This window comes from Leguminivora glycinivorella, chromosome 9 (assembly GCF_023078275.1).
Source record: "Leguminivora glycinivorella isolate SPB_JAAS2020 chromosome 9, LegGlyc_1.1, whole genome shotgun sequence".
In the NCBI taxonomy this organism is placed as follows: Eukaryota; Metazoa; Arthropoda; class Insecta; order Lepidoptera; family Tortricidae; genus Leguminivora; species Leguminivora glycinivorella.
Genome location: NC_062979.1, coordinates 4,447,448 through 4,468,915, shown reverse-complemented (window position 1 = coordinate 4,468,915; position 21,468 = coordinate 4,447,448).

Sequence of the window (21,468 nt, the reverse complement as noted above, 5' to 3'; positions counted from 1 at the left end):
ACGGCAAAATTGATAAATACCTAAATTTGTTTTTGCTGCACTGCATGCGAAAACTTATACTTTTATAATTTAAGTAGGTACTCCCCGTGCAACCACGAAAAAAAATTGGATGTTCCATAGAAATGAGCTGTATAATGACAGTCGAAATGTATAAAAAAGATATTTTTTTTGCGTTTTCAGCATTAGTCCCATAGTAAATCGGAGCACAATTTGAAAATTACGAGTTACAACTATTTACCTGCAAAGATAATACTGTGTAGACAATTTTATGGAAATATACCTACTTCTCATAAACATCATAACTGTAGCTTTTACGGTTTTCCTGAATATATAAAAAAAAACTGAAAATGAATATATAAAGGGGAAAGATTAACATCTCGGCGAGTTTTCTACTTCATGTAGAAGTTTTTTCTTATAAACATATTGTTAACAGAACACAGTAACCGTCATTCAGCTTCTTTGACCATAGACTTTATGTAAAAAGTTTATTATGTCATGTCACAGTTGTTTAAAAATACACATTTTTGTCAGTCGTGAATAAATAACGCTTTTACATTTTCATATTGAAAGCTTTTAAGCTGTATACATGCCAAAGATTCGAATTTTATTCTTGTTGTTTATGAACCTACTAATAGCAGGTTACTTACTTGTATATTTTGATGATCATCATTCAAACATGATGAAATCACATCCAGTCACTGATGAAATCTATGCTACTTATATTTTAATATATGAATAAAATCAAAAGTATGAAAACTATGCAATTAAAACTTTGTCTATTTAATAAAGTTGCTATTGATATCATATCCTGACAATTATATTTATCTGGTTTAAACCAGACCCAAAATTCGAGGATTCAGAAGAACGACAAAATGCTTCAAGAAAACAGCTTTTCTCTTCGCTTGACTCGTGTTGGCGGGGGCACTACCGCCACTACCGTACCTCCAAATAAAATACAACCCATATTATTAAATTAAAACGGGACTTAATCGCGTAAAACTTACGTTACGTCTTTAGTATAGCCAGCACGATTGAAATCAGGAAACATCGTAATTTCAATCAAAATGAAGGGCAGGGATTTCATCCGTGGAATCCAGTGATTAGCAAGTGTAAACGTGAGAAAACTTGTCCCATACCATCGGATGTCGTGAGTGTTGTATGTAGGCAAGTGGCAACCCTAGCGTTGACTGATGACAATCAAGTGCGGGTAGTTCGAAAACTCGTACAGCTACAACTCCCAGCCAGTCTACCCGTCGGACGTAATGTCATGTCCGAAACGTCGGGTTAAATATAAAACGTAAGTTTTACGCGATTAAGTCCCGTTTCAATTTAATAATATGAGTGAAATCGTGAGTTTAAATCAATATAAAATACAACCCAGCACAAAATAAAGTATCAATACCATTTTTGCCTACCTTGAATTAGTATATTCATATCAAGTATCAACTGTTGTCTCAGACAGCTTGTTGAAGGAAATAGCAAATTAGACAAATATCTGTAAATATAAAGTACCATAATCATACCCACCAAATAAAAAAAAATTGTCCAGCTTTATCAATGTATGATTATGGACTTTCATCAAAATTTATTGAGAAGTTAAAATACTGAAATCTTTTAACTATTGTGGAAAAATGGCGATAGTTGTCAAACAAAATTTCTGTCAGGCTGGCCACATGTTTGGCATAGACACAGAAAAAATATAGACGGAGGGTAGCACGATCTAATTAACCTTATATGTACCAAATTTTGAAAGACAGAAATACCTACCCTACCGTATTGATTGAAGATCTCAATCAATACTGTACCTACCGCCGTCTTTTCTTTCTAACAACTCAATATTTTTATGAAAATTATACGTGAGTTTCTTCACTAAATGGACATCAGTCATATATTTTCCAAGTGGAAAAGTAGTGCTGTAATGACGTCACAGACGCGTCATCTAGGGGTTTCTAAAATCTATGATGTTTAGATATCGTAAATGTCACTTGATAACATCATATGAAAATGAAATACTTACGAGTATATATAAATTATCATTTTCCTCCCTTTTCACAGTCTTTGATTAGAATTTTCTTTATTTATTTGTTTTCTAGCACGCAATTATTTTTTCTGCCTCTTCAAAGCTTTGTTCCCCATTGTTTCCATGACACGTGACCACGCGGAGAAAACTGACATAGGTCCATCCTCTGAAAGCGCCGTCGCGGGGCTGAAGAGGCCATAAGTGCCATCGGAAATGTTTTCGATTTCAAAATTTTTTTCAAAAAAATTTTTTTTTTGCTAAAACAGGATTAGTAACAGGTCTTAAAATTGGGTTCATAGTTGTTCCATCTTTCCTTTGCGGATTTGGTAATATTTGGTAAATATTATATTATTTTAATGATGCTACCGGCACAAACTCATCAGATTCGTCTAGATAATCTTATTACCTATATATTGAAGTAAAAAATAAGTCAAAAAAGTTTTTATCCTAGCTATGGGAACGATTTATTGTTAAAAGAAGAGGTAACTTTGGAGTCATTTTCTATCGAGCGAAGTTGTAACATTCATGTTGTTCAACTCCATAACATACTAACCAGATCCTGAAATTTAACATATATCGTTTTCAGATTTTTCCATTGCGTTTTCCTATGTTTTTAACGGCTTCAAAAAACGAGTGCGCGCAGCGTCTACGGAAATATATCGCCTTAATATTAAATGGCATTAAAACAATCATCAAAGTCAAACGAAGATCACTCAATGATATAACATTTCTCAGATTTCATTGACTTTAGCAGGAAATAGAATCTTAATACTGTGCGAATAATGGACGATGGTGGATTTACATCCTTGATTGAAATTCCTGGCGTTATATTCCCTTCAAACCCACGAGGATTCGATAAGAGAAAACTCACGAACAAGTATAAAATGACCTCAAATTATACTTGTGCTTACTGAAATAAATGTCAAATACAAAAAAAAATTAAGCCCTCCAAGTGTCGAAAGCACACAGGGGGCACCACAAGCCTTCGAAAAACCACAATTAAACTATAAAACTCCCGTGAGACTCAAACATATTTAAAAATATTTTAAGCAAGTTACTTACTCATGTGTGAAGTCGATATAGCGTTCGACATGTTTTGATCCATTTTGAGGATCTCCCTCAAGAGTAGCGACCCCGCCTTTACATGTCTCGACATGTAAAGGCGGGGTCGCTACTCTTGAGAGAGATCCTAAAATATTTTTAATCACAATTTACTTGGAGTTATCAACCCTTGCCACCTTGCTTAGATGGCCGAGCGGTTAAAGCATTTGTCCGGTAAACGGAGGATGCTGGTTCAATTCTGGACTTTTGGAGGCTTTCGTCATTTGTTATTTATAGGTATATATGATAATTATTTCAGTTTAAACGTTAATAGTGGTCTACTTCTTCTTCAACCTAGCGTTTTCCCGGTCTAGCACCAGGGTCCGGTTTCCTGCTGTCTTCTCGACTTCGATCGGTCTTCGGCATCCTTAGGTGTGAGACTGTTCTCTTGCATATCCGCTGTCACGACGTCCAGCCAGCGCTTCTTAGGCCTACCGGGGCCGCGTGACCTAGGGCCTTGGACAGTTTAATTTGTTATTAGACGATACTTATGCTGGTTGAAGGAATGATTCCCTTCTGAAGTCCACGTGCGAAGTCATTGGAGGAAGTTCTCGCTTTGTACTTTAATTTCGATTGTTCAGCACGTAAAGTATTGAACGTAAGGAATGTGAGATATTCTTTAGTACACATCTCTTAGATTAAGTTCTGTTCTCAGATAGTATTAACTCAAAGAAAGAATTCACTACTGAAACTAGAAATCACTATCAATATTTGAGACAAATTGAAAGTGGCGATTTTTTTTATTGTCCCACTGTTGGGCAAAGGCGTCCCCTCATTTTTAACACGCTTTTATTAGGTCGTCGTGTATGTAACTAACTATGTAATGGAATCTGCGGAGGCTAATTTAACCATCTTCCAAGGATCGTAGCGTAATGAAAATTGGCAGCTATATGTAGTTCCGATGACAATACAATAATATGGTACTGTTGAGCTAATCTGATGATGGAGTCGGAAGATATGAACTGGAACTACATGATGGAACATCGTATCATAGCCGTTTTTGGGTTTCTTAGAAAAGTCTTGTAATGAACTTTGACTACAATTAGGTTTCAAGGTCTGATGATGAAGCCGAAAGATATGAACTGGAACTACATGATGGAACATCGTGTCATAGCTGTTTTTGGGCTTCTTAGAAAAGTCTTGTAATGAACTTTGACAACGATTAGGTTTCAAGGTCTGATGATGGAGCCGGAAGATATGAACTGGAACTACATGATGGAACATCGTATCATAGCTGTTTTTGGGCTTCTTAGAAAAGTCTTGTAATGAACTTTGACTACGATTAGGTTTCAAGGTCTGATGATGGAGCCGGAAGATATGAACTGGAACTACATGATGGAACATCGTATCATAGCTGTTTTTGGGCTTCTTAGAAAAGTCTTGTAATGAACTATGACTACGATTAGGTTTCAAGGCCTGATGATGGTGCCGGAAGATAAGAACAGAAAAAGGGGGGGGGGGGGTCTCGAGGGGGAAGCATGAAAGAAAGATCAACGTAGTATTAAAAAAAAGTTGGGTTAGCGTTTTCTCGTGACCTTTCAGAGCAAACAAAGGGGGGCTCGGGAGGCGAAGCCCCCCGCATAAAAGAAAGATAAACGTTGTATTCAAAATAAGTTGGATTAAGGTTTTCTTGTGATCCTTAAGAGCAAAGAAAAGGGGGGCTCGGAGGGCGAAGCCCCCCGCATGAAAGAAACGTAGTATTTAGAATAAGTTGGGTTAGCGTTTTCTTGTGACCTTTAAGAGCAAACAAAGGGGGGCTCGGGGGCGAAGCGCATGAAAGAAAGATCAACGTAGTATTTAAGATCAGTTGGGTTAGCGTTTTCTTGTGACCTTTAAGAGCAAACAAAGGGGGTTCAGGGGGCGAAGCCCCCCGCATGAAAGAAAGATCAACGTAGTATTTAAGATCAGTTGGGTTAGCGTTTTCTTGTGACCTTTAAGAGCAAACAAAGGGGGGCTCGGGGGGCGAAGCCCCCCGCATAAAAGAAAAATTAACGTAGTATTTAAAATAAGTTGGGTTAGCGTTTTCTTGTGACATTTCAGAGCAAACAATGGGGGGCTCGGGGGCGAAGCCCCCCGCATAAAAGAAAGATCAACGTTGTATTTAAAATAAGTTGGGTTAAGGTTTTCTTGTGACCTTTAAGAGCAAACAAAGGGGGCTCGGGGGCGAAGCCCCCGCATGAAAGAAAGATCAACGTAGTATTTAAGATAAGTTGGGTTAGCGTTTTCTTGTGACCTTTAAGAGCAAACAAGGGGGGGCTCGGGGGCGAAGCCCCCGCATAAAAGAAAGATTAACGTAGTATTTAAAATAAGTTGGGATAGCGTTTTCTTGTGCCCTTTCAGAGCAAACAAAGGGGCTCGGGGGCGAAGCCCCCGCATAAAAGAAAGATAAACGTTGTATTTAAAATAAGTTGGGTTAAGGTTTTCTTGTGATCCTTAAGAGCAAAGAAAAGGGGGGGGCCCCTCGCATGAAAGAAAGATCAACGTAGTATTTAAGATCAGTTGGGTTAGCGTTTTCTTGTGACCTTTAAGAGCAAACAAAGGGGGCTCGGGGGCGAAGCCCCCGCATAAAAGAAAGATCAACGTTGTATTTAAAATAAGTTGGGTTAAGGTTTTCTTGTGACCTTTAAGAGCAAACAAAGGGGGGCTCGGGGGCGAAGCCCCCGCATGAAAGAAAGATCAACGTTGTATTTAAAATAAGTTGGGTTAAGGTTTTCTTGTGACCTTTAAGAGCAAACAAAGGGGGCTCGGGGGCGAAGCCCCCCGCATAAAAGAAAGATAAACGTTGTATTTAAAATAAGTTGGGTTAAGGTTTTCTTGTGATCCTTAAGAGCAAAGAGGGGCTCGTGGGGCGGGGGCTCGCATGAAAGAAAGATCAACGTAGTATTTAAGATCAGTTGGGTTAGCGTTTTCTTGTGACCTTTAAGAGCAAACAAAGGGGGCTCGGGGGCGAAGCCCCCGCATAAAAGAAAGATCAACGTAGTATTTAAGATCAGTTGGGTTAGCGTTTTCTTGTGACCTTTAAGAGCAAACAAAGGGGGCTCGGGGGCGAAGCCCCCGCATAAAAGAAAGATCAACGTTGTATTTAAAATAAGTTGGGTTAAGGTTTTCTTGTGACCTTTAAGAGCAAACAAAGGGGGCTCGGGGGCGAAGCCCCCGCATGAAAGAAAGATCAACGTAGTATTTAAGATAAGTTGGGTTAGCGTTTTCTTGTGACCTTTAAGAGCAAACAAAGGGGGGCTCGGGGGGCGAAGCCCCCGCATGAAAGAAAGATCAACGTAGTATTTAAGATAAGTTGGGTTAGCGTTTTCTTGTGACCTTTAAGAGCAAACAAAGGGGGGCTCGGGGGGCGAAGCCCCCCGCATAAAAGAAAGATTAACGTAGTATTTAAAATAAGTTGGGATAGCGTTTTCTTGTGACCTTTCAGAGCAAACAAAGGGAGGCTCGAGGGGCGAGGCCCCCCACATAAAAGAAAGATCAACGTTGTATTTAAAATAAGTTGGGTTAAGGTTTTCTTGTGATCCTTAAGAGTAAAGAAAAGGGGGCCTCGGGGGGCGAAGCCCCTCGCATGAAAGAAAGATCAACGAAGTATTTAGAATAAGTTGGGTTAGCGTTTTCTTGTGACCTTTAAGAGCAAGCAAAGGGGGCTCGGGGGCGAAGCCCCCTCATAAAAGAAAGATCAACGTTGTATTTAAGATAAGTTGGGTTAGCGTTTTCTTGTGACCTTTAAGAGCAAACAAAGGGGGCTCGGGGGCGAAGCCCCCGCATGAAAAGAAAGATCAACGTAGTATTTAAGATAAGTTGGGTAAGCGTTTTCTTGTGACCTTTCAGAGCAAACAAAGGGGGCTCGGGGGGCGAAGCCCCCCGCATAAAAGAAAGATCAACGTAGTATTTAGAATAAATTGGTTTAGCGTTTTCTTCTGACCTTTAAGAGCAAACAAAGGGGGGCTCGGGGGGCGAAGCCCCCCGCATATAAGAAATATCAACGTTGTATTTAAAATAAGTTGGGTTAGCGTTTTCTTGTGACCTTTAAGAGCAAACAAAGGGGGGCTCGGGGGGCGAAGCCCCCCGCATGAAAGAAAGATCAACGTTGTATTTAAAATAAGTTGGGTAATGGTTTTCCTGTGACCCTTAAGAGCAAATAAAGGGGGTCTATCTTTTACGGATAACTTACTAGGTATAAACATTTTTATGATAATACCGTAATAAGAAGGTAGCCGCTGGTTATTATTAAGTAGCAATTAGCAATAAGTACACGTTAAGCCACAAATGGCATGTAAAATCCGCCTACTTGAAATAAATTTATGTATGAATGTTAAAAGTATTTCATTATTAATGACTAAAAAGTATAAAATAAATTAATAGTTTAAAAACACTATAAAACACGCTTTTATAAATGCACGTAAAAGCCAAAAATAAATTATGGATCGTTCAAGTTGTCTCTATTTGTGAGCTGAAGTTTAAAAACTATGTGCTTTTAATTATAATATTTGATTGTAAAAGCGTGGGGCGCTGGAACAGGAAAGACTTTCTTGTAAACAAATACTAATCCGAACTTCCTGGCGAATGAAGTTGCATAAGAACATAACGTTTACATATGCCGCCTAAGGGTTACCAAAAAGAACCAAAGATATCTCGTCCACGAACAAGAACTCTGCATCCTGTCACTGTAGACACTTTCCCCTTTTGTACTTTGATTACCGGAAAAAAGCGGCGTTCTAAGTGTCGGTGACTGTCGACTCTCCTCGCTACTAGCGCATATTTTGTCTGAGTTCGACAAACTGGTACCTACTTTGAACACTGACTTTTAATTGATTTGACTGTTTAATGTAGAACCTACTAACTAGTCATGCTGCAACTCCAGTTAGCGCGTCAATCTGTGTAACCTCCTTCCCGTAGCATAGCATAATTTGATTTATCAGCAAGTTATACAAAAAGTCTTTCCTGTTCCAGCGCCCCACGCTTTTACAATCAAATATTATAATTAAAAGCACATAGTTTTTAAACTTCAGCTCACAAATAGAGACAACTTGAACGATCCATAATTTATTTTTGGCTTTTACGTGCATTTATAAAAGCGTGTTTTATAGTGTTTTTTAAACTATTAATTTATTCTTCACTCGACCCTATTGTCTGCGTTTTACCAACATATTGGGTAGAATACATACACGTTACGGTTGAAAGTGGATACTATAATATTTTTAGTGCCATGTAACAGTGATGAAGTGTCATTAATTGGTAAATAATTGACTTTGAAATCAAACATGTGTTGTAGGGACGATAGAAACAATGTACTTGTGGACGATTGAAACGTTTCAAACGTCCCTGTGTTTTTATCGTCCCCACAGGTAACGGACTATCAATAAAATGGGGTTCTGTTTTTTGTAAATATAACAGCGTGTAAATTCCACGAATGAAAGCAGCAACATGTACGTATAACTCCGGCCTGAAAACAGAAGCATGCGACCGACAGATCTTCAAAAATGTCTACATACAGTGCACACCGCTGTGCTACTGACTGGTTATGATTGAAACAAGGTTATAATTGAAACACCCACTTTTGTATGAAAAACATTAATATTTTTTTACGACTATTCCATAGAATTATATCTTATTGTTTCATCTTAACCAAAATGATAAATGTATATGTAAGAAGTTACTGAAACAAAGAAGATTAAAAGTCTAATTCATTTCGCCATCTCTGCCGTTTTTGGTCTGCGACCACAGCCTGCCCAGTGTATGGTGTTTCGCGAGTCCCAGTCTGCAATCATTTTGGCCCACCAATATTACTGCAATTTAAATGTTATTTCCGTAGAGTATCCCGTCTAACACTTTAATTTCTCGCGTTTTGTACAAATTTTTAACGAAAGAACGCGATAAAATAACATTATTACCTTTTACCCAACGTTTCGGCGTTGCACTAGCCGTGGTCGTGAAAGACTGATGTCCCAGCGAAATGTCAATGGAGATGTAAACAACACCAAACTACCCGATATTCGTTTTTATAAATGTTCGGGGTAGACAAATAAAATGGATCTACCCATATTTTGTTTATTGTCCACCGCACGACACACAACACTCACAGTATCCGCGCACTGGTCCGAAGACATCTCGCTGCCCATTGACATCCATCCATCAAGACAGTACTAAAGAAATCTAAAAAATGCACTCTTCTCTTTACAAAAAAGCATTATCATAACCACTTGTATTAAACCCAAGCGTAAAAATCACCATCACCTTCAAAAACACATTAAAACGATAACTCCAACGGATGTTTTTACAACCTTAAATGAATATCTCTCGTAAACGAAATAGACTTCTCTTTACTGTCTCGTAAAACAGGGCTTTAGTTTTAGATACACATTTTACCATTTTAAATAAGACTAAAATTGCATTGGTTTCACTCTCTCATTCCTCATACAGCCCTACTTCAAATGTGCAAATGCGATGAAAAAATCCACGTCAAAATTGGTTAAGAGTTCAATTTCGGAATACAGTTGTAGGGTTTGGTGAAACGGATTCATAAATTGAATTTTTTGGAGAAAACACCCATTTGCATAATGTCCTTCTGTTTTTAGAATCCCAGGATCGGTAGTAAACTTACTAGAATTGCTTTGTGAATAGTAAATTCTGAGAACTGTCTATACAAAAACCTTGTAGGTAGTGTTTTTCGACGACCCGTCTGGCTCAGTCGATAGTGACCCTGCCTGCTAAGCCGCGGTCCTGGGTTCGAATCCCGGTAAGGGCATTTATTTGTGTGATGAGCACACATATTTGTTCCTGAGTCATGGATGTTTTCTATGTATATAAGTATGTATTAATCTATTTAAATATGTATATCGTCGCTTAGCACCCATAGTAAAAGCTTTGCTTAGTTTGGGGCTAAGTTGATCTGTGTAAGGTGTCCCCAATATTTATTTATTTATTTATTTTGATGATGGGTAATGTATTTGAACTGTTCAACGGGTCATTGGTAACGTAGGGATGTATTATTATATTATAACTATTATAAGTCATCATCCTCCTTGCGTTATCCCGGCATTTTTGACACGGCTCGTGGGAGCCTGGGGTCCGCTTTGACAACTAATCCCAAAATCTGGCGTAGGCACTAGCTTTTACGAAAGCGACTGCCACTTTCATATTCATATTCATTCATAGGTATTCATTCAATGCAAGCATGGTATTTTACAGAGGTGTTTCAACCTTCCAACCCGAAGGGTAATCTAGACCTTATTGGAATTAGTCCGGTTTCCTCACGATGTTTTCCTTCACCGAAAAAACTCATTGGTGCGAGCCGGGGTTTGAACCCGCGACCTTCGGAGCGAAAGTCGCACGTACTTACCGCTAGGCTACCAGTATTATTATAAGTAATATGCGTAATATACCTACTATGCGAATACTATAAAACAATGCGAATTTCGTTAATTTTTAAAAATATATTTTTGTTATAACAGTAGATGGTTTCAATTACTATTCTATAATTTTTAATGAAATATCCAATATCAAAAACAACACAAATTAATTAAGTTACCTCAGACCAAGTTTAGAGTTATCCAATCTAAAAACTGCTTTATTTTTGGTGATGTTAATTAAATAAAGCCTATCTAAGACAAAAGTTACGTTGAGAAAAAAGGCAATTTAATAATGAACTTTTCTTTGTCTTTGTTATATTTTTGACTTTGAAAAGAGGTCAAGAAAACCAATCTAAAGGTCAATAACCTAAAGCAAAGTATACATGGAAGCAAATCCTCTAAAGTTATTCAAAATGAACCAGAGCCACAGCATTCAGAATAAATGCATATTGAATTTGTTTACGCTCGCCGAAAACGGAATTCAGATAGACCATACTTCTCTATTTAAATTCGGTTGGAATCTACATATTATTGCTTCCCGTGATACCTCTATTTCTTTGTTTAAATATCAGGATCTGTAGTAGAATGGTTTAGTAGTTTGATTCCAAATTCATAGTTGAGATGAAAAGAGGTAACGTAAAAGTAGCTCTCATTTTACTTCTTGGATATTTAATTGGTATTATAGGCTACTTGACCATTTTTTAAAGTCTGACTTAAATGATTAAGCACTGCCCAATTAACCGAAATAAAATATTACCATATTTTATTATGACTTAAAAACAGCAAAAAATATTTTTAAAGTACCTATACTTTTACGTAATCAGGTGAAAACAACACAGTCATGTTCATCTATAATCTATCTGTGCATTAGGTCATTCTATTCGAAAACAACATTTTCTGACTTTTTAAGTATGAAGGCATAAAGTTCAAAATGTCAGTAATTGTTTTGACATGCAGTAAGGTTTTAATTTGATGACGTCACTTCATCGCTGACAGCGTTTTCGGTGGCCAAAATAAATCGAAAATAAGTAGTCAAAATACACTTTTTATACCCACGATCTATAAATATTGTTTTCATCACACCCGCACTTTAAATGTGCTTTTGCACGCAGGCGGAGCGTGAGTTATAGAAAAATTGTTCAATTATGAATAATGTAATTTCTTCTACCGTATTTAACTTTTTTACATCTATTTACATATTTTTTACATTGCGAGTGTGACGAAAAACATTGTGTGTAACTCGGGGTGTATGAATATTACTAACTCGACTCTTTAAATCGCTCCGGCAAGCCGTCTCGATTTAACTTACTCTCGTTAGTAATATTCAACTTCCTCCCCTTGTTGCACAATGTACTATTTTTTATGTCAAATACTACAAAAGACAATCATTTATTGTCCCAAATTCGATATGAGTCTAGTTAGCCTATTAGAAATATTTTAACACTAAATAGAAGTAATTGACTATTTTCTGTAAGACCGTTTACTAAAATGACTATCGGGACAATCTAAAATCTACTACTAATGAACTAGTTTTTCTCGGCTTTCACGAGATTCTCATCATGGCCAATTGGACAAGCATTGGCCGGAGTTGCGTTTTATCTGTTATTATTTTTTTATTAATTATGTGGATTTTCTAGGAAACAGAGATATAAAATAACGTTTATTTTTCAATGCCTAGTAAACTGTAGTGAAATAATTACACAATTTTGCTTTGAGGTCGGGTTGCTTTAACAATCAAAGGTGTAAAATTACAGCGGTGGTCCATGATATTATACTTATTTGTGGTCGCTCTGATGACGCGAACATGACGCCTGTTTTTGGGTGTGCTTTGTAAATAAATATACAACATGTACAGTTACAAAGTCCTCTTTTTAACAGAATTGACAAGAATCATTTTCCAAAAAATAATTAAAAAAACCGGCCATGAGCGTGTCGGGCCACGCTCAGTGTAGGGTTCCGTATTTTCCCGTATTATTTTCAAAAACTGTTCAACGTATTAAGTTCAAAATAATTTTCCTTATTATTTTTTTAAATAAATAATTAAATATTGGGGACACCTTACACAGTTCAACTTAGCCCTATCTATTTGTAATATAAGTTTTAAACTGCTCTAATTTAAAATTTTTGGCAGACGAGGCAATGTTGCCACCTAGTATCGAGTAGTGGTACTGATAATTCACGCTAGTTGACGCATGATTGACGCGTGATTGTCGCTAGATGTCACTTAACTATGCCTATACAAACAATTCGATTAATTACTGATGTATGGAGTTACAACTCATCCCTTACTTATTCCTCTATGCTTATAATTTTATTATGGTGTTTCGTCGAGTCTATAGTCGACTTAACTCTCTATATTCCGAAGCCAATCTGACGAACAGAGTTTTAACACTTCTTTTTCACGCTTACAGGATCACTGTAAGAGTGAAAGAGATAGGGAACTCGGTCCTGGGGCCAATTATTTTGAGCTTAGAGTTGCTTTGACACACGCAGGTGACACGAGACGCTACTTTACATTCCGTGCAACTGCGCAGGGAATTTGCATATATTTTGATAGTTGGAAAATTTGTAGGAACGTTGGAGTTTACTACGTTTTTAAATAGTATTGTTAAATTTTATTTTATATATTCAAAGAAATATTTAAAGATATTAAATTCAATTTGTGTAAAACCTGCGCCACCTAATCTTGTTAATCGGTTTTTGAAGAAATGCATAGACACTATAATCTATGGGGAACATTTTGATGAATTCTGGTAAATTATTAGGTTAATTATAACAAAACTTTTCAAAAAAAGTTTTCTAAATCTGCAAATGTAAGAGCGTCAATACACTCAATACTTTTATAAGCTTAATAATAAAATACTAGTGTTTATAAATAACGTTGGCAAATAGGTATACCATAATGAGACCACACAGTTGAATTTCAAAATCAAAATATCAACTATAGCCTTTAAGATGATAAGTTCGCATAACAAGACGCTAAAATTAGACTTTTTAAACATTCACATACAAGTTAGAATAACACATGTTCTTTGTACCCCTATAAATAACAGTAAATACAAGGAGAGAAGACATTTGTCCACAATAATAGCGTCTGAACCGTTGCGCTCAACATTTATTTGTTTGTCCCGTTAGTGGCCCGAGTAAAATGCATACAATATTACTTTGCTCACTGAGATGGAACCTTGGAATGAAATGTAAAATTTACATACAACATACATACATACAATCACGCCCATAAAGGGGTAGGCAGAGCACATGAAACTACTAAAATTTCAGTACCTTGGCAAATAAGGGGTTGGTTGAAAAAAAACGAAACTGTGACATTACAGTGACAGATTGCCCGCCTCTCGCCTACGCCACAATTTAACCCATATCCCACAGTCACCTTCTACGACACCCACGGTAAGAAAGGGGTGGTGAAATTCTTAACCCGTCACCACACGGGCAAATAAATAAAACAATTACAAATGTAAAATTTATAATTGGTTTATTCATGAATGTGTTCTAAAGTTCTAATGTGGAAAAATAATAATTTGAAGGACTGTTATTATTCAAATATATCAAAAGTCTATAATAATATTCTTAAATTGACGACCGGTCTGGCGCAGTCGGTAGTGACCCTGCTTGCTACGCCGCGGTCCCGGGTTCGAATCCCGGTAAGGGCATATATTTGTGTGATGAGCACAAATATTTGTTCCTGAGTCATGGATGTTTTCTATGTATATAAGTATTTATATGTTATATATATCGTTGTCTGAGTACCCACAACACAAGCCTTCTTGAGCTTACCGTGGGCCTCAGTCAATCTGTGTAAGATCCTATAATATTAATATATTAATGTCCTATAAATTCATTGTGATCTGAGGTTTTTATAGGCCAAGGTGTGTAGGTATACTATTTTTCTGTTCGACGGAGCTAGGAGCGGTAGCTTCGTTTAGCGTAGCGGCACAGTATAATAAAGAGTACTATCGTACAGTATGGCCATTCCGGCTCCCCGCTGAAAGTGCCGCCCACCCCCTCTCGGTTACCTCACAGTTACCGCCTGTCAAAAACGCGAACAGTCGACCTGTCATATTTCACTCATACAAGCATAGTACTCGTTCACCTACACGAGCTTAGAATGTGAGCTAGGATCGCGCCTCTTTCATATATTTGATCGCCATGCAGTGTCCGAGGTGTGGTAGCGGCGTGAAATATTACGCTTTCTGGCCGGACAGAAAGGCAAAATTACTTGCAAAAAAATACTCTCAGGTACCGTCCGTCGGGTGTCATCGCTGTAATATTAATAATACGCGTAATATTGAAATTTCTGTAAATTTTATGCACCCCTCTTTAATATCATTTGCTGCAAAAAAGCCTGTGAAGGATTTGAGTGAAACGTTGCGATGTTGTTTTTAGGGTTCCGTACCTTGTGTAAGGGTAGGGTAAAACAGGACCTATGTCGAAACTCGAGGGCCACATATATACTGAAAAACTTCACACAATACACGTGTGAAGACGAAATTCGTAACTTGTGTCAATTTAAAACACTTCTTTTCTTTTGTGTTCTAAATTTTTGCCACTAGTTTAAAACTTATTTTCCACACTTTGTGTCGTAATTTACGATTAATGGGCCTCTCAATCATTAAATGTGATATGCCGTTTTTAACTTTTTTATATATTTATAGTGGTAAAGAACCCTTTGTGCGCAAGTCTGACTCGCACTTGGCCGGTTTTTTGAACGACATGTGGAGTTTTATGTGTTTAAGTTTTACGTGTGCTCAGAAAATGTTGAATATTGTTGGCATTTTTGTATTCCGGCTGTGTGAAATGTGAAAAATATTGTTTTAAAGGTGGTTTTAAAAGTTTGTATTTAACTGTACAAATATTGTAATGATTTACAAATTGTGTGAAGGGCAACTTTTTCAGAGGGAACTTTTTAATTGACAGCGTTTAAGGTCAGTACGGGTATTTGCCAAGAGTGGCACTGAAGCTTTAGTAGTTTCATGTGTTCTGCCTACCCCTTTATGGGATACAGACGTGATTGTATGTATGTATATAAGGTCAGTACGGATAAGTGTGTCATTAGGAGAAGTTTGTCTGGCCTTCGAATTTCACCTTCTTACTCATGTCACGGGTGTTTTTGCGAGTTCATACTTTTTCACCACACCAACTGATAAAGGCTCTCTTTGCTATTCGAAAACAGATAGCAAAATTGCATTTTATCCACGAGAGTGCAAAGTAATTTCATACAAATTTTAACATGTCTAAATCTGGCTGGTGGAATTGACTTATAAATAATGATTTTGAATTATAAATATTGAATAAATTGATGGATTTGATTTAGTTTGATGTTTTATAGTCAGTATTTTGTTCGTGTTGGTGTGGTGAAAAAATTTGTGTTTCACCACAGAATATATAATAGTACAAGTACAGAAGGTCCACTGCTTTGATGTTCACGAAATGCCGCCTTTTTAAATACCTACAAAATTCTCACAAAGAAACGAGCCGCACGTGCGCATCGCCCGACGCTAGGGTTGCCTGTGGATTAAAACGAATTAATACTCAAATAAAATGTTGTACTATTATATTCAAGTCTTGGGTATTTTCTAAGCATATATTATACAGTATTTATATATGTTTTTTACAGATCCAACATCACAAGCCTTATTGAACTTTTGCGTGGGACTTAATCAATAGTAGATCTGTGTAAGAATGTCCTATGGTATTTATTTTGTTCATGATATCTATTTAACTAATCATTATTAGACATTCCACACGCGGACATCGCATATGAGCCTTAAAAAAACTCTCGACGTAAAGTAACAATCGAAAGTGCGAACGTGCGTTCCGCGAGAACGCGCGCCGCCCCTGGTTAGGCCGCGAACTCGCGGCCGCCAGCATTTACTTGTAGCACGGCAATAGAATCGCAGAGTGAGCCGCCCCTGGTTTCACTCGGCGGCAAAGTTTAACCTTCGTGTCTTGAAACCCTCGCATCGCTTAAGATTCCACTTTTTGAACCACTCGCTACGCTCGCGGTTCAATATTGAAATCTTTCGCTTGCTCAGGTATCAATATTAGCACGTGTGGTTAAAGAACAACTTTGCCCCCTTGTAAAACAAATAACTATTGCTACTTGCTACTCAAGATTAATGGTAAACGTATGAAATCTCAATAAGCACTGATCATTGGTTTAAACAGGCCAAATGCGAAAGACAGACACACTTCCCCTTATGGCACACTTACCCGTAGGTATTTACCTTATCTATTATATTTTGTGCAGATGTAATTTATATACCAAAGTTGAAATAACTCATTTTCAACCCCCGATGCAAAAACGACGGTGGGTGTTATAAGTTTGACGTGTCTGTCTGTGTGTGTGTTTGTCTGTGGAATCGTAGCTTCCAAACGGATGAACCGATTTCGATTTAGTTTTTTATGTTTAATAAAAATCGATTCACTATGTCGAGGTCGGGGGTTTTTCAAAATTGTAATTTTGTGGTTATATTATTTATTATCAGATCATTCTCACAAATCGCAAACGTTTTCTAGCTCAAATAAAAGACCTGACTTAACCCTCCACCTGCAAGTTCCACTTTTATTTATGACCCCGACCATTGTACGTGATTAAGGGAGTAAATGTTAGCACAATTAGGCAGGCTAGCGAATTTGTCTTGGACATGGCATTGGGAGGGTTGGGTCCGAGTTTTAGCGGGGTAATGTTCAAAGTAGTATCAGTATAAATGTCTTTACGATGACTGCTTACCATCAGGTAGATATATTATTTAAGATCAAGGGTAGATGCAGTGAATCACCCCCCTCCCCCTCCTGTTCCGCTGGTACAAACGGTTTCCCAGTTCCAGAACGCGGGAAAATACCAGCTTCTTAAAGGTCCCCCCCCACCCCGGTGGTCATCCGAACTTACTATTTTATTGTCTGCATAAAAGCGAAACGATGGTCCGGATCCAGTACTCTCGATATTAAACGACCGGTCTGGCCTAGCGAGGGTTCGAATCCCGGAAAGGGCATTTATTTGTGTGATCAGCACAGATTTGTTCTTGAGCTATGGATGTTTTCTATGTATATAATATGTATTTGTATAGTACCCACAATACAAGCCTATTACTTGAGCTGACCGTGAGGCTCAGTCAATGTGTTTAAAAAATGTCCTATACATCTAGCATTAAATCCTCATCTCCTTCTCCTAAAAATGTGGAACCACACCCTCACTCTTCCATAATGGCTGTTTACACGGCTGCAGTAAGACTATTCGATAAAACGGATTACCCTCTCTCCCTCACACCTGTGCTTACCTGTATTTTCGTCACTGTCTAGCCAATACCATTTTGAAAATTGATTTTAGTTTTTAAGTAGGCACTAAATTCAGTTAAGTGGCAACTAAAGACGGTTCCCGGCCGCTTTAGAATTTTCCTTTTTAACTGTACCTAAGCGAACTGTAAGTAGGTACTTAAGTGAGCGAGCTTTAAGTAACTTAACGTATTTATATTTAATACTTAGGTAATTGAATGATTATCTCTATGGACTAAGAGCCCAGGGCCGCCAGACCTTCCTCATTTTCTCAAGGATGAAACTTTTGGGACAATATAGAGTTATTATCGACGTATAGTATGCATATTACCTAGTTCGGCCCGTCGGCCATTATTTTGCTATAAGGATTTTTTCAAAAACGTTAACTTTCCTTAAATTCTCAAGGCTGATTTTTATATATGTAATAGAAAAGACTGTAAGGATTTGATAATGATCATTTTCAGACTATTTCCACTGGTTGTAACTTTTACCAGACGCTTGAAAGTCTATGTAACATGCTCTAATTTCACAAGCTACGGCCGGCACAAATGGTTGAGAAATGATGATTATCATTGAGCCAGTTACATAGTTAAATACATATTTCAGTAATTCAAATTACTATAAACAAAGTTACAAATACACGAATTCATTCCCGCTCCCAAAATCTCGATGTATATTTTATCAATTCATGACAGTATTTAAAAATTGGCCTTGACAATGTAAGGGAAGTAGGTAAGTGTATTAAAAAAAAACCTTCCTTCCCTGATCCTCGAGAATTTGAAGAAGGTCTGGCGGGGCTCTTAGTGCATTAGGCATGTCCGATATATTTTCATTTGAAATATGTCTTAATTTTCCTTCAGTTGTATCAATCGCCGATTTAAAATACTTGTAAAAGTTATAAATAAAAGAAAACGCTTGTTTCGAGGTGTATATCTCAAAGAGCCATCCATAGAATAGGTATGCTAACGATTTGATTTAATTTTATCAAATCATTAAAAGTGCACCACACCAAACATCCATACTAATATTATAAATGGGAAAGTGTGTGTGTCTGTTTGTTTGTCCGTCTTTCACGGCAAAACGGATCGACGGATTGACATGACTTTTTTAAGTAGAGATAGTTGAAGGGATGGAAAGTGACATAGGCTACTTTTTGTCTCTTTCTACCCCCCCCCCCCCCCCACTTTTCTCAAGCTGCGGGCAAAAGCTCCAATAAAACTAAATTGCCTCCTTATTTGTAACCAAACAATTTCAATCAAACCTAATTTCATTAACATTCATTGTCACAACTTCCACGACTTAATTTCACAGCTGTAAGGGACAACGATTATACAATAAACACTTAAGGGGCCTTACGGCACTCTATAAAGTCATTACCACCAACTAAGAGCAAGGGGCTCAATCTAAATAAGATTAAAGCTAACCCTCCGTAATTATTTATTAAATTTAATCATGGCTTTGTTGAATTTAGTTAGGGAAGTCGATTGGATGGTCAGGCCCCGTAGCCGAATGGCATTTCTCCGACGCCAAACGAAAACGAAACGCCGCGCCAGTTAGTCCGGCTTTATCGCGCCAATATGCAAGAGCGATAGAGATAGATATCTACTAGCGTTTCGTTTCGTGAGCGTTTCGTGAACGTTTGTGCCATTCGGCTACGCACCCAGATTTCCTATTAAAATAAAGTGAGTGAGTGAATTTATTTACATTGCAACCCCTACTACAAGTGTCTGACGTTGTTGAATAAGGTACAGCGGGGAAAATATCGACTGGGGCGCAAATGTACCAGGTAAATTTTTTCCATGTTTTCGTTATTGAATAGATTGTCCACCGATTACATATGGTAGGCGTGTTCAGTGGATACATGTAGAACTCAACATCATAGTGTAATAATGGAAATAACATTTTAAAACTTACTAACCTAATTACCAAACAGGTTGACATGGGCCGTAAATGTTTAGCTGTCTTCCTTGATTTAAAAAAGGCTTTCGATACCGTCTCTCTCTCCATTCTTGTACATAAGCTCGAAACCATGGGTATAAGAGGAAAACCCCTACAGCTCTTGGATAGCTACCTTCGGGGCCGCTGTCAAATTGTTAAAATTGGTAATCACGTGAGTGGAAAAAGAGATATCACGTATGGCGTTCCCCAGGGAAGTGTGCTAGGCCCTACTCTTTTTCTCGCATATATCAATGATTTATCGACTCTTGAAATTGACGGCGGGGAGATTTTCTCCTACGCAGATGATACCGTGGTTATTTTTAGTGATAAAACCTGGGCTGGCGTTTTCGATAAAGCAGAGCACGGTCTTCAATATATATTTTCGTGGTTAAATGATAATCTTCTGACACTAAACGTTTCTAAAACAAATTACATATGTTTTACAAAATATAAAAATACCCAACCACCCGATTCTCTTAAATTAAAAATTCATACTTGTAACCTTCAGAATACTCTAGAATGTGTCTGTAACGATCTAGCAAGAGTAAGCTCTACTAAGTATCTTGGAGTAATGCTAGATCAGAGACTTTCATGGCATCCACATATTGAATTTATAGCTGGTCGAATTCGAAAGTTGATCTGGATATTTAAAATTTTAAAACATGTGGCATCTAAAGCTTTACTTAAACAACTCTATTTAACACTAGCACAATCTGTTATGACTTATTGTATCCCGGTATGGGGCGGTGCAAATAAGACAAAATTTATTGACGCTGAAAGGAGTCAAAGATGCCTTCTTAAAGTCATACACTCAAAACCCTATAGATACCCTACTACTCAACTATATAAGGATTGTGAGGTACTTACGCTGAGGAAACTTTATGTCTTGTTGACTGTACTAAGGACACATAAAACAACCCAATTTAATCCTCTCACATTAACACGGAGGCGGACACCTAATGTAATTGCTAAGCCACCTACTAAATCGTTATATGCCAGAAAACAATTTACAAACCAATCTGTTCATCTATATAATAGCATAAATAAAATTATTTCTATATACCCTTTGCATTTATACAATTGTAAAAAAGTTATACTTGAATGGATAAAAAAATTGATTACGAGGAAACAGAAGCACTTCTACAAAAACAATAAATACAATTTAATTTAATTTAATTTAATTTGGTTAATATGTAGCAACCATACACACGCAAGACACGCATACACTCTTTCTCTCTCACACACACACTCACTTACACTCACACACACACACACACACACACACACACACACACACACACACACACACACACACACACACACACACACACACACACACACACACACACACACACACACACACACACACACACACACACACACACACACACACACACACACACACACACACACACACACACACACACACACACACACACACACATATATACAAACTAACCTAGGTTAAGTATAGTTTGTAATATTTTCAAATTCTGTAAGTAGATTTTCGGTTACTATGTAAGTAACTATGGTAGGAAGAGCGGGATCTCCTTCTACAAGTATAATTTTACTTACTTGGAGATTCCAACCATGTCTTGTATAACACGTTTATATTGTAACCAATAAATTTATTTTCATTGGACATTTTCATTTTCATTTGTGTTCGGAACGGTAGTTCCATAGGGTAAGTTCCATATTAGCAAATCGTTTTGACAGTTCTTAAAAAGAAGCTGATTTGACTGGTAGGAAACCAGCCGATACTCGTGTTCG